At 37.0% G+C, this 12,065-nt stretch overlaps 1 protein-coding gene and 1 long non-coding RNA gene across 4 annotated transcripts in view; one reads left to right on the plus strand and one right to left on the minus strand.

Annotated features, from left to right (window-relative positions):
• Positions 1-12,065, plus strand: part of LOC115222850 (G protein-activated inward rectifier potassium channel 3) — a 305,798-nt gene that overhangs the window by 146,547 nt on the left and 147,186 nt on the right. The gene's annotated exons all lie outside the window — the stretch shown is intronic.
• The window catches only part of LOC118767462, a 12,072-nt gene continuing 4,500 nt past the window's right edge, over positions 4,494-12,065 (minus strand). The window contains exons 2-3 of the long non-coding RNA XR_005003387.1: positions 8,464-8,532; positions 4,494-4,779 (exon numbers count right to left, since the gene is read on the minus strand). This is a non-coding gene — a long non-coding RNA (uncharacterized LOC118767462). The remainder of the gene's footprint in view (positions 4,780-8,463; positions 8,533-12,065) is intronic.

The raw sequence follows: 12,065 nt of genomic DNA on the forward strand, positions 1-12,065 counted from the left end.
TTTCAATTTTTCCTTGTCCTTCTTCCTTACTTCCCACTCCATATCCTGTCCCAAAGAAGGACAATGTCCACTACACATCCACCAACTTTTTTCTTCTTTTTTGAATGTCATATAAATTGAAAGTGAATTTATCAGTTTTTTTTCCTGTCATTTGTTCTTCACCATATATATATATATATTGTCATCGTCGCACACACAAGAGTTACAGAATGGATGGGAAAATTCCGGACTGCATCTGTTTCATAGTAAGTGGAACCTCAGAGGTGGTAAAATCCAGCTACACTTCAGGCCCAGGATATCTTGATTAGATCCCTGAATCTCACATTTATAATATATATATATATATATATATAAATTGTAGCTGAGTTACCAGTGTCGGTGGCACGTAAGAGAACCGTCCAAACGTGGCCGTTGCCAGCACCTCCCCAACTGACCTCCGTGCCGGTGGCACGAAAAAACACCATCCGATTGTGGCCGTTGCTAGCCTCGTCTGGCTCCTTTGCCGGTGGCACGTAAAAAGCACCATCCGATCGTGGCCGTTTGCCAGCCTCGTCTGGCACCTGTGCAGGTGGCACATAAAAAGCACCCACTACACTCTCGGAGTGGTTGGCATTAGGAAGGGCATCCAGCTGTAGAAACACTGCCAGATCAGACGAGCCTGGTGCAGCCTTCTGGCTTCCCAGATCCCCGGTCGGACCGTCCAACCCATGCTAGCATGGAAAACGGACGTTAAACGACGATGATGATGATGATATATATCATCATCATCATCATTTAACGTCTGCTTTCCATGCTGGCATGAGTTGGACAATTTGACTGGGCTTCTTTCAGTTTCTGTCTACCAAATCCTCTCACAGGATATTAGTTGACTTGAGGCTATAGTAGAAGACATTTGCCCAAGGTGCCATGCAGTGGGACTAAACCCGGAACCGTGTGGTTGGGAAGCAAGCTTCTTACCACACATTCACACCTGAGCCTACACACACACATACACACACACATGCATGCGCAATGGTCTTCTTTGAGTTCCCATCTGCCAAATCCTTTCAAAAGTCTTTGGTTGGTGCATGACTCTTCTAGAAGACACTTGCCCAAGGTGACACACTTTGGGACTGAACCCAACACCACATAGCTGGGAAGCAAGCTCCTTAACCTCACAGTCACACCTGTGTCTATTAAGGTGTGAATTGAGGAAGTATTACCTGTTATTTCTCTCCGTCTGAGCAATAATATAATGTTTCCCCTTCATTGAATTATGACAAAAATATCTTTACTGTAAGTGTCACTGGAACTTGTGACCTTGGAAAGCACTCTTCTCACTATAAAACGTCAATGCAATATTTCTCACGCACACACTTACATTTATTTTGTGGGTTTTTTCCCTTAGCTGTTGTTATAAACAAAAAAGTTTGTGCTGTGTTGGAGCTGCTAGTTTTTGCATTATTTCTTATGGCTACACAGGTGAGTAAAATTTAGTTAACCCACCTCTCTCCAGATGCTTCCTGCTTGAGTACCACTGCAGGGTACCTATGACGAGTTTCATCTACAATAGGGGTTGATTGACCAAACAGGTTGGGAGTGAAATTTTGGTAGGTAGAAACTGTGAGGAAGGCATTGTACACACACACACACACACACACACATATATACATGTATACACACACACACACACACACACACATTATATTTTAGGTTTGAGATTCCAATGAGATGATTGTTTACTTGAAGAAAAACATTGTAGGATATGTGTGAGAGGCCAGATCTGGTTAAGTTTGAACATAAATCAGGTAGAATCAGACAAGGCTGATTTAAATTGCTAAAAGGTTTAATTGAAGGTTTAGACTATTTTGAAGTTTTAAAAGGTTATTAGAGAACCCATAATACTCATTTCTGTGATTCTTAAATCTCACTTTGATAAAAATAAAAAAAAATGCCAAAGAGTTGCTTCTTTAGTGCCACTGGTTGTTTCTTAGTAGTACTTGTATTACCACCAGTTGTGTGATAGAAAAAGCAGTTAGGTAGTACATTTTCAAATACCTTTTCTCCCCCTCTTTTTCATAGTTTTTTTTTTCAAATTTAGATATTAGGAAGCAGAGAATTAAATTCTACAGGTTCTATAATCTTTTTTAATCTTGAATCAAAAAGTTATGCTTCATATTTTGAGATATGTAAGTATGTTTTTAACTAACAGAACCAGTTAATAGCACTAAAAAAGCAACTAGTATAGTAAATTAATTATTTCTGGTCATTTGTGTATAAATCTTCTTTCTTTTTTTTTTCCTGTGAATCTCAGATTTGCTCTTTTCACACTAGTCATTATAAATAACTTTCAATTTGGCTTGGTACAACAGCTTTCAGTTTCACATAAAAAAAAAAACTTCCACTTTTGTTTGTTGACTTCGTATCAGGTAAAATTTTATTAATGTCATAAATCATGCATAATTTTTTTCCTTTTCTTTGGAAGATTTAAAAAGAGGTTATAAAAACCATAAAATTTAAATCTGTTGCTTCCTCATATCTAAATTTTATCAGATACGGCTAAAACGTTCATTTAAAAAAGTTTACATCTTAGTGCTTGTATAAGGTTAAGTATCTTTACTAATCTCAAAAATGAAATAAAAATATTTTTGAGATTAAAAAGGTTATATCATCCTTAAAATCTAATTCTGTACTTCTTAAAAACTAGACTTGATTTTAAAAAGAGCTTTCAAAATTGCCATTCAAAACCTTGGTTCTTAATGCTTCTTGGATTTTACCACCATCACCTGGTTAGTGAATGAAGTCACATGGTCTAGAAGTTGGGACGGAGTTGGATTTGTGATTGTGGAAAGCTGTGTTCTTAAATAAAACACTTCACTATATGTCGCTCCACTTTACTCTTTATTCCAACGAAATTAGTACCAACAATTAACCTGATGACAGACTGGTGTCCCATTTAAGGGAAGGTTTGTTTTGTTCTCTTTAGAAAATGGTATAAGCTGTAACCTATAAGTTTGTAGGCTTGAAACAGACATGGCTTCTGGGTAAAGTGAAAGACACTAAAATATAACAAGAAATAATAAAAAGCAATTTTTGTAGAAAGCTTTTTGAACATTTTCAATCAAACTTTGATATTAGGAAGTATAGAGTTTAATTTGACAAATTCTGTAATAATTTTAATCCCTTGAAATATTGAAAAGTTCATTTAAAGTGATAATAACATTCTATAATAGTACAGTGCTTTATAGTGATAGCAAAATACCATGGGGGGATGTTTTGGCCTTCTAAAGAGTGAACAGTGGCTCAGAACTAAATTGTGGAGTGAGGGTTAGGAAGAGAAAAGCAAAAGTTTGTTGGCAAAGTGAACAAATCTGACTGTTCTATGATAGGATGCTTCGGAAGAAACCCTGATCTATAGTGTAAGCAATAAGATCACTCTGGAGTTGAGAATATGGTTTTTAAGAATTATATGAGTGAAATGAAATTCTTGATTCTAATACAGATATGAGATCAAAAACTTAGTAAGAACAAACTACTGTACTTGATGGCATATAAGATATTCCCACCCCTAGCTAATGTCTCCAAAAAGTCACCCTGGGTCCTCTGTGTGAAGTTGGGCCTCCTATATGTCCTGTATATGAAGTTGGGCTTCCTGTGAGCTTCAGTTCACTGAAAAAGTATTTTCCTGAATACATACTTCTGAAATCAGGATGCATGTGTGTGTGTGTGTGTTTATGTCCGTGTGTCTCTTATGTCATCAAATAAGGATATGATTGATTTAATTAATTCCAATACTCACTGCTATTTTAGTTTAAGAAGCCCAAAATGAAGAAAATAGCCCTTTTCTTTTTGTGTAACTGATTCTGTCATCAACGAGCCTCTTTTTTTACTGGAATAAATTTGTTGGTGCTACGTATTTTATGTTAACCACTGCCTCAGCTCAACTGAAATCTTATGAATAGAAGCTTGTTGAATGGGCTGTACTTGTCATTCAAGATACCTTGGGAAAGTCTTTGCTATTATAGCCTTAGGCTGACCAAAACCTTGTGAGTGTATTTGGTAGACGGAGACTGAAAGAAGTGTGCTGTGTGTGCATTCGTATGTGTGAGTGTTTTAGAATTTCCTTGATTTGATTAGTCGGATGGTAATTGCAAATGAGCATCACTGTCACATACGTTGTATCCTTCATCTCCAGTCTTTCAGGAAAACATGTCTTTGTCTCAGAGAAATATTACCTTACTTGGAAACAGGTGAGGGTTGGTGATAGGCCAAAGAAAATTTACCTCAAGAAATTTCATCTGACCCATGCACACATCAAAAAATGGATGTTGAAATGATAATGGTGTTTCCTGTTAACTTAGATTAAGACTTGCATTAAGTAAGGGTACACGTGTATGTTGTGAGGTAATACCCAGCTACTTACACATTAATTTATCAAATAGGTAGTTCAATTGATAAAAGAACTGAATTCTCATTGTCAAAATCGATCAGTTATTGAGTTCGTTTCTAAGATTTTTTTTCTTCAAGTTTTCTATTTTTAATTTCAACAAAGTTAATACTTGACAGTCGTTGTAGTTCATGCTTCTACCGTAAAGGCAGATTTATTCTGCCATCAACTACTGTTGTCTTCCTTGTAATAAATCAAGTTGTTTGTCAGTGCAGTTAAATGCCACCCAGTTGTTAGAGAGCCTCTTTGACATTGCTAGGAGATTGACTTTCGAAACGAACCATTATGACATTGCCACTGGATTTAGAAGGCATCGAGAAATGGCGACGACAGCCGTGTGCACGACAGGAACGCTGGGGGGAAAAAAAACAAACCTTTTTTTATTTTTGTTTTGTCTTGATTTTATTTTAGACAAAGTAGTAGCGGAGCCTCAGAAGGGTCAGAGACTGATATACACTTAGAAACACACGTGAATACATTTTAGGAGACTCTTGATCTCATGGTCAATTCTAATCCTAACCCGTTTCTGGTTCTCTGCTTCAACAAAAGAATATTTTGGTAACGCACACAGTGTTATTGCGTTAGCGCCTTTTCTATTGTTAGATATTCTCAAAATAGAGGAAGGACGATATTGTAGTGATTGTGTGTGTGTGTGTGTAAAGAAGCTGGAATTGTAGGCTATGTTAGAAGGAAAGAAAAGTATTGTGTATGATATTATTAGAAGATAAATAAATTACAGTATGTTGACACTAAACTATGTGCTTTTAATACTTGTAAGAGATATAGTTATATATATGTTGAAGTACGTATGTGTGTATATATACATTTACATACACACATGTACGTACACACACATATACACACAGATTCTCTCTCTCCCTCCTCACATACACACATGATTGGCATAGTCACCTCAAAGCAAGCATGCTTAAAACCAACAGTCAAAACATAAATACATATATGCAGTAAAGAAATAAATCGTTATTTAATCTGCTGAATAAATCCGTTTATGATTATATATATTATATATATATATATATATATATATATATATATATATATATATATATATATATATGAACACGCACAAATGCGCTGGTTCTGTTATATCGCTAACTCGTACAAACCATAACTGTAGCATCAAGTATACCCAGTTTTCTTTTGCTTTGGTTATTGTGTTTCTTTATAAACAATTTATTTATGAATTTCACTGGTTTCTGTAAATCAGTAGCATTGTTTCATGTTAAACCAGTCTAACCTCTGCGTAAGAATAGGTGTTGTGGTTGAGAATCTAATGAACCTGTGCAAAAAGGTTTCCTTCTATATAGAGAAACTAGCAAGCTTGACGGGGAGATGGGTGTGTTTTTGGGAGACGATAAACACGGTTAGCGGTTTGTTTGTAAGGGAGATAACTCTCAGCAACTTTTTTTTTTAGGTATTTCGTATATACACACACACATAATAGTTAACGCACTGATAAACACGCAAATATTTGTGTGTCTTCTACGAAATAATATAAACTAATAATAATATTAATACTATTTTTAAATGATAATGAAATTAATACAGTAGTACCACGGTTTACGAACGCCTCTGTTCGCGAATGAATCGTGCTTTATATATATATAATATATATGTATATATATATATATTATATATATATATGTATATATATATATATATATATTATATTAAATTAGAGACAAAACCACTATTAGGCAAATCATACAATGAAAAACTTAATCCAATACATAAGATTATTTAATTTATATTATTTAAATATATAACAAAATTATTTAAAAAATATAATTAATATATCACTACGATCGTTTCATGGCTGTTAATTTCTTTAAATTTTCAAGTCACAGTCATTCATCAGGTGTTTTAAGTTTTTCATTGTATGATTTGCCTAATAGTGGTTTTGTCTCTAATTTAATATAATATAATATTTTACTATAAAATTGGATTCAATCCTAAATCTGATTTTTCCCTGTAAGTTTGGATTTATTCCCTAATATTTATTATTATTATATATATATATATATATATATATAGCTCGATTTATTCGTGATCAGAGATGTTCGTAAACCGGGGTACCACTGTACTTCTGATTTGGAGAGAGTGGTCGATTACACATACCCCGTTGCTCAGCTGATACTTTATTTTATCGATCTCGGAAGGATTACAATCGTCCTCTGCGACATTTGAACTTACAATAGTCTTTTCTACTCTAAGCACAAGGCCCGAAATTTTGGGGGAGGGGGCCAGTCGATTAGTTCGACCCCAATATGCGCAACTGGTACTTAATTTATCGACTCCGAAAGGATAAATTTGAACTAAGAACGTAAAGACAGACGAAATACCGCTAACGTTTCTGCCAACACGCCACCTATTTTGAACTTATAATAATAAAGGTTCAACTGTAGGCACAAATCCTGAAAATTTTGAGGAGGGTTCGATTACATCGACCTCAATGTTTTATTGGTACTTATTTTAATAATAATTTTTTTTTTCCGGTAACCTTCCACATTGGTTCATAAGTCAGTTGTCTTTTGTATGACTATATTATTTGTGCTTTAGTGGGGTTTTTTAATGCCATTTTAACAAATATTAACGATTTTAAACATTTCATTAGGCACAAACATGGCTATGTGGCTAAGAAGCTCGTTTTGCACACATATAGTTTCAGGTTCAGTCCCACTGTGTGGCACCTTGGGCGAGTGTTTCTTGCTGTAAACCAAGCCAACCAATGCCTTGTAAGTGAATTTGGTAAATGGAAACTGTGCAGAAGCCCATCTCGAGATAGATAGATAGATAGATAGGTATGTGTGGGTTTGTGCCTTTGTGTTTATGTTAGGTTTGACCACTAAGTTACAGGGACCAGACCTAAATTAAGTAGTGTGACTGTTTTGTTTGATTAAAGTGATGCCTCCAGCATGGTCGCAGGCCAATAACTGAAACAAGTAAAAGATTAAAGGTAAATTTCATCATGATAATCACTCATTTTTACATCCATATTTCTGTGCTGACAAGGGTTGGTCTGTGTTTTTTTGAAGGAGGGTTTTATAGCTGGACGATACTTCCTGTGGTCAGCTCATTTACTTGCCTTTTACAGCACTGCAGAAGTACAGTGTATCTGTTCTAAAACCAGAGTGTATATGATACACTGTCATTAACCACTATTAATAATATTATAATAAACACCACTGGAATGAGAGGATTGTGGGATAACTGAGTTTGCCAGATATGTGATCGTCATTTTTTAAATTACCATAACACCCTACGAAACTCATTAAAACCCTAGAAATATATTTATGTTATTAATATTCTGAATGTAGTAGAACTAAGAGAAATAGGAAGAAATAAAAGTATAATTTAAGTAAAGAATAGGTGCTGGTAAAGCCATAAAAAAAATATTGTCCTGTGTTTTGGAAAGCAATGATCCATTTGTTTTAGATACAATAAAAACTTTATTCCTTTTAATGACAGTTAATTAACACAAATTAGCATGACTCTAACTAACAACACATTTTCTTTCTTTTTTTTTCTGGGTGCCAGTTGCTCAAGCATTCTGATTGAATTCTGAATAAAAGGAAGTTTACAGTATCATGGGTGGGTGGGGGTGCTAAATTGATAGAGCATCAGACAAAATCTATTTCCAGTGTGGTCCCTTTATATTCTGAGTTTTAAATCTTTCCAGGGGCTAAATTGGGATTTACAAAATAGTGCATGACATAAGTAATGGCATGACAATCTAATCGATCTTTCTTTAAAAAGATCATTATCAAGCATTTATGTATTTTATTTTAGTTATTTTGTATCAGGACAGGTGTCTCAACGGTAATACCCTTACCCACCACCACCACCACCACCATCACCACCAACAACAACAAGAAAATATCTTGCACTTATCTTTGAGATAAAACAGTAAATTAATAAGGCAATTTGACGAATGGTATCTCATATCCCGCCTAATCAGGTAAACCACTCCTGAGTCAGGGTGCTACTACCCAGGTTGAGGATCTCTCCTCCCATACTGTTGGTCTTCTTGTAGATAGCATCTGGCAGAAAACAGGTACCACCTGCAGCTTCTGCTTTCAGCTCTCCTGATAAAAGAAAGAAATGAATAAGATTAGCAGTCTTAGTCACTGCAGGTACAGACATGGCTTTGTGATTAGAAGTTTGCTTCTCAACCACATGGTGACATTTTGGGCTAGTATCCTTGACTATAGCTCTAGGCCCACTGAAACCTCGTGTGTATGGTAGATGGAAACTGGAAAAGGCCTTTTGTATATGCAGGGGGTGGGGGTGTTTGTGTCTCCCTATCTTGATATTGTGTGTTAGTGGTAAACAAGTGTCATTCATTTCCAGTATTCTGTGAGAACATGGCCTGGCCATGGGAAAATATTACTTTGCTTGGGAATAGGTGAAAGTTGGTGACAGGAAGGGCATCCAGCCATAGAAAACCTACCTCAGTAAACTACATCTGATCCATGAAGTCATGGAAAAGAGGACATTAAAACAATGACATCAATGCAAGTTGTGAGTGAAGCAGTTTCTCAAAAGGTGCAGCCACGTGGAAGGAAGATTTCAGGAAAATATTATTTCAGAATTTGAAATGAATTTGAAATTTGCCAGGGATTGTTGAGTGTGGGAGGAGAACAAAGTGTACCGGGTAGTTTTTGTCTGTGTAGTCGGAGGTGCTCACAGAAGTGTCAATCTCGCATAGCTTCTCATATCAACATCAAAAACAGGTATCATAATACTCATGTTTCTTTTTTATTACTGTTTAATCGTAATCCTTTGTTGTGTTGTGTATTTATGATTGTAAGATAGAGACGTATATCCTGTGTATAGTTCGGTGTAGAAGTGAATGAAGGAAACAAAGGTCTGGTTCACTGTTTGTGTTGGTATTTTTGAAGCTATTGTGATGGACATGTTTGTTGAGACTAAATGGAGTCAGAGAACAATTTGCCAACATATTTATGATGAAAGGCTTTCTGTGATCAGAGACATTCCATCTGTAGCCATCCTGTCGTTTAGTGGGTTTATGACTAAATTATCCAATGCATTCTTCTTTCTTAAAATTGTTTGATTATAATTTGAGAGGAGGGAGATAGATGAGACTTCTATTTCTAGCAGGTTGAGTAACCACATTAAGGCTCTTGCAGTTGACTTTGTCACCCTTGTGGTTAGCAGTGTTGGTGTAGGTGGTTTGCATGTGTGAAAAGTCTTAACTTTTTACTGTGTGTGTGTGTGTGCACATGCATACACATAGGCACACAAATATAAACATATATTCACACGCCTTTCTTTATACAAAGTGACACACATATTCATACTTGTCTGTGTGTCTATGTATCTATCCACCTATCTATACACACACACAAAGTATTTTTTAAATACAATGTATAAATACATAAAAAACAACATTAACTAAATAAATGGCCCATAAGTTTAATATTTGATCTAAATTGTTGACAGTAACTTTGCAGTTTTACCAGTGGCTTACTAAAACACTTTAAATAAACTATAACCAGTGAAACGTCAGAATTGTTATGAACAATTTACAATATACACACCTTCTCTTCAACTTACGACCGCAAAAAGAATAAAATAAAAAAAAAAATCGATTTTCAGATGTTGGGCAGCCATGTGTACAATAACTATGGCAGCATCTGGCAATGCCAGGCCCCTCCCCTCAGACCCAGGCATCCACTGCCTGCCACTGTTCCTCACTCAGTCGCTTTCAAGCATCAGTCGTGCTTGAATGGAAATAAAGTTGGAAAATATAAATCCGACATACGACTGGATTGACTTACAACCTGTCAGTCAGAATGGAACTCAGTCATAAGTCGAGGAGAAGGTGTTATATGTCATCGTCGTAGTTGTTGTTGTCATCATCATTATTATTGTTGTATGGGGAATCTGTACACCCCTCGTGATTGGCTAAGTGAACTAGACGGAGAACCCTTCTGTCATGAATGACCATGGGATTGCATCTAGAAAGTTCCCCTCTTCCAAGGCACAAGTCTGGGCAAGGTTGTTTATGGAAGACCAGCAGTCGCCCATGCATACCAGCCTTCCCTCTCTATGCCACCAATGTCATCCAACGGAAAGGCAAAGGCCAATACAGCTAGGCACCAGTGATGTCACAACTCATTTCTACAGCTGAGTGAACTGGAAGAACATGAAATAAAGTGTCTTGCTCAAGAACACAACACACAGCCCAGTCCTGGATTCGAACTCACAACTCCACGGTTGTAAGCTCGATGCTCTAACCACTGAGCTATGCGCCTTCACTAAGTGAACTATACTAGTTAGTATAAATGAGCATGCACAGAACAGTCTGATAAGAGTGTCATATGCACAGTCACAGTGTACAGGTCGTAGGAATTATTGAATAGAGATATCGTGGAGTGCTTGTTGAAGATACACAGTTGGAGAGTAATAAGAGAACATCGGAAACGTTTGATATTATAACAGTTCAGATATAACAGTGACGACAAGAAGTCATACGTCTTATCAGTTATTATCATGTTATGCCTCTCTCTTTTGTTGGCATGGGTTGGATGGTTTGACAGGATCCAATGAGTTATAGTTCATTGTTACGGTTTTGGCATGGTTTCTATGGCTCAACATCAATCGCTTAACAGAGTGTACTGAGTGCTGTTATTGTGGCACCAGCACTACTGAGGTGGTCTTGCAGCATGCAGTATTGAAGAAGTGCTAAAGGCTGCATGACTGTCAGGAACAGGAGAGGGTAATGAGTCTGTGTAAGGTAAAATATGATAAGAGGATTAGATTTATTGTTGTGAGGCAGTGGTAGAGGAGAGAGTAACAAAATAGACAGTATTTGGGGGCTTGAAGAGAGTATGTAAGGAGCAGGAGAAAGAAAGAAAGGACTATCATCATCATCATCGTTTTACGTCCGTTTTTCATGCTAGCATGGGTTGGACGGTTTGACCAGGGTCTGGGAAGCCAGGAGGTTGCACCAGGCTCCAATCTGATCTGGCACTGTTTCCACAGCTGGATGCCCTTCCTAACGCCAACCACTCCATGAGTGTAGTGGGTGCTTTTTACATGCCACCGGCACAGGAGCCATAGGAAGCTGGCAAATGGCCACGATTGGTTGGTGCTTTTACGTGTCACCGACACGGATGCCAGTCAGGCGGTGCTGGCATCAGCCATGTTCGGACAGTGCTTTTTACGTGGATGCTGTGGAAGGTTATGTAGGGAGGTTTAATTGTAAGGGTGAGTGTAGTTGGAAGGTGCAAGAGGAAGGGAACATGAGAGAAAAACAGATGAGGGTATTGAGGAATCCAAAGGTTATTGAAGGAAAGAGAAGTTTGGGGTTTGGGTTTGGAGGTAGGCTAGAAAGCAAGAGATGAGAGGGTGTTGAGGTAAGCAGAAAAGCATGGGGACAGTAAAAGAAAAGGAAGTAGATGAGATGGTGGAAGAGTGTGAGAATGCAGAGAGGGCTGGATGAATGCGGAGAAAGTATTGCGGATAGAGAGGCTGTGGAAGAGAACAGTAAGAGGAGAGAGGCTGAAGAGTATCATAATAGAAGTGGAGAGAGAGAGAGAGAAAGAGAAGCTAAAAGATGCTGTGGAAAAGGTGGGGGGAAATAGAGTATAAA

This window comes from Octopus sinensis, linkage group LG21, assembly GCF_006345805.1.
Source record: "Octopus sinensis linkage group LG21, ASM634580v1, whole genome shotgun sequence".
Lineage (NCBI taxonomy): Eukaryota > Metazoa > Mollusca > Cephalopoda > Octopoda > Octopodidae > Octopus > Octopus sinensis.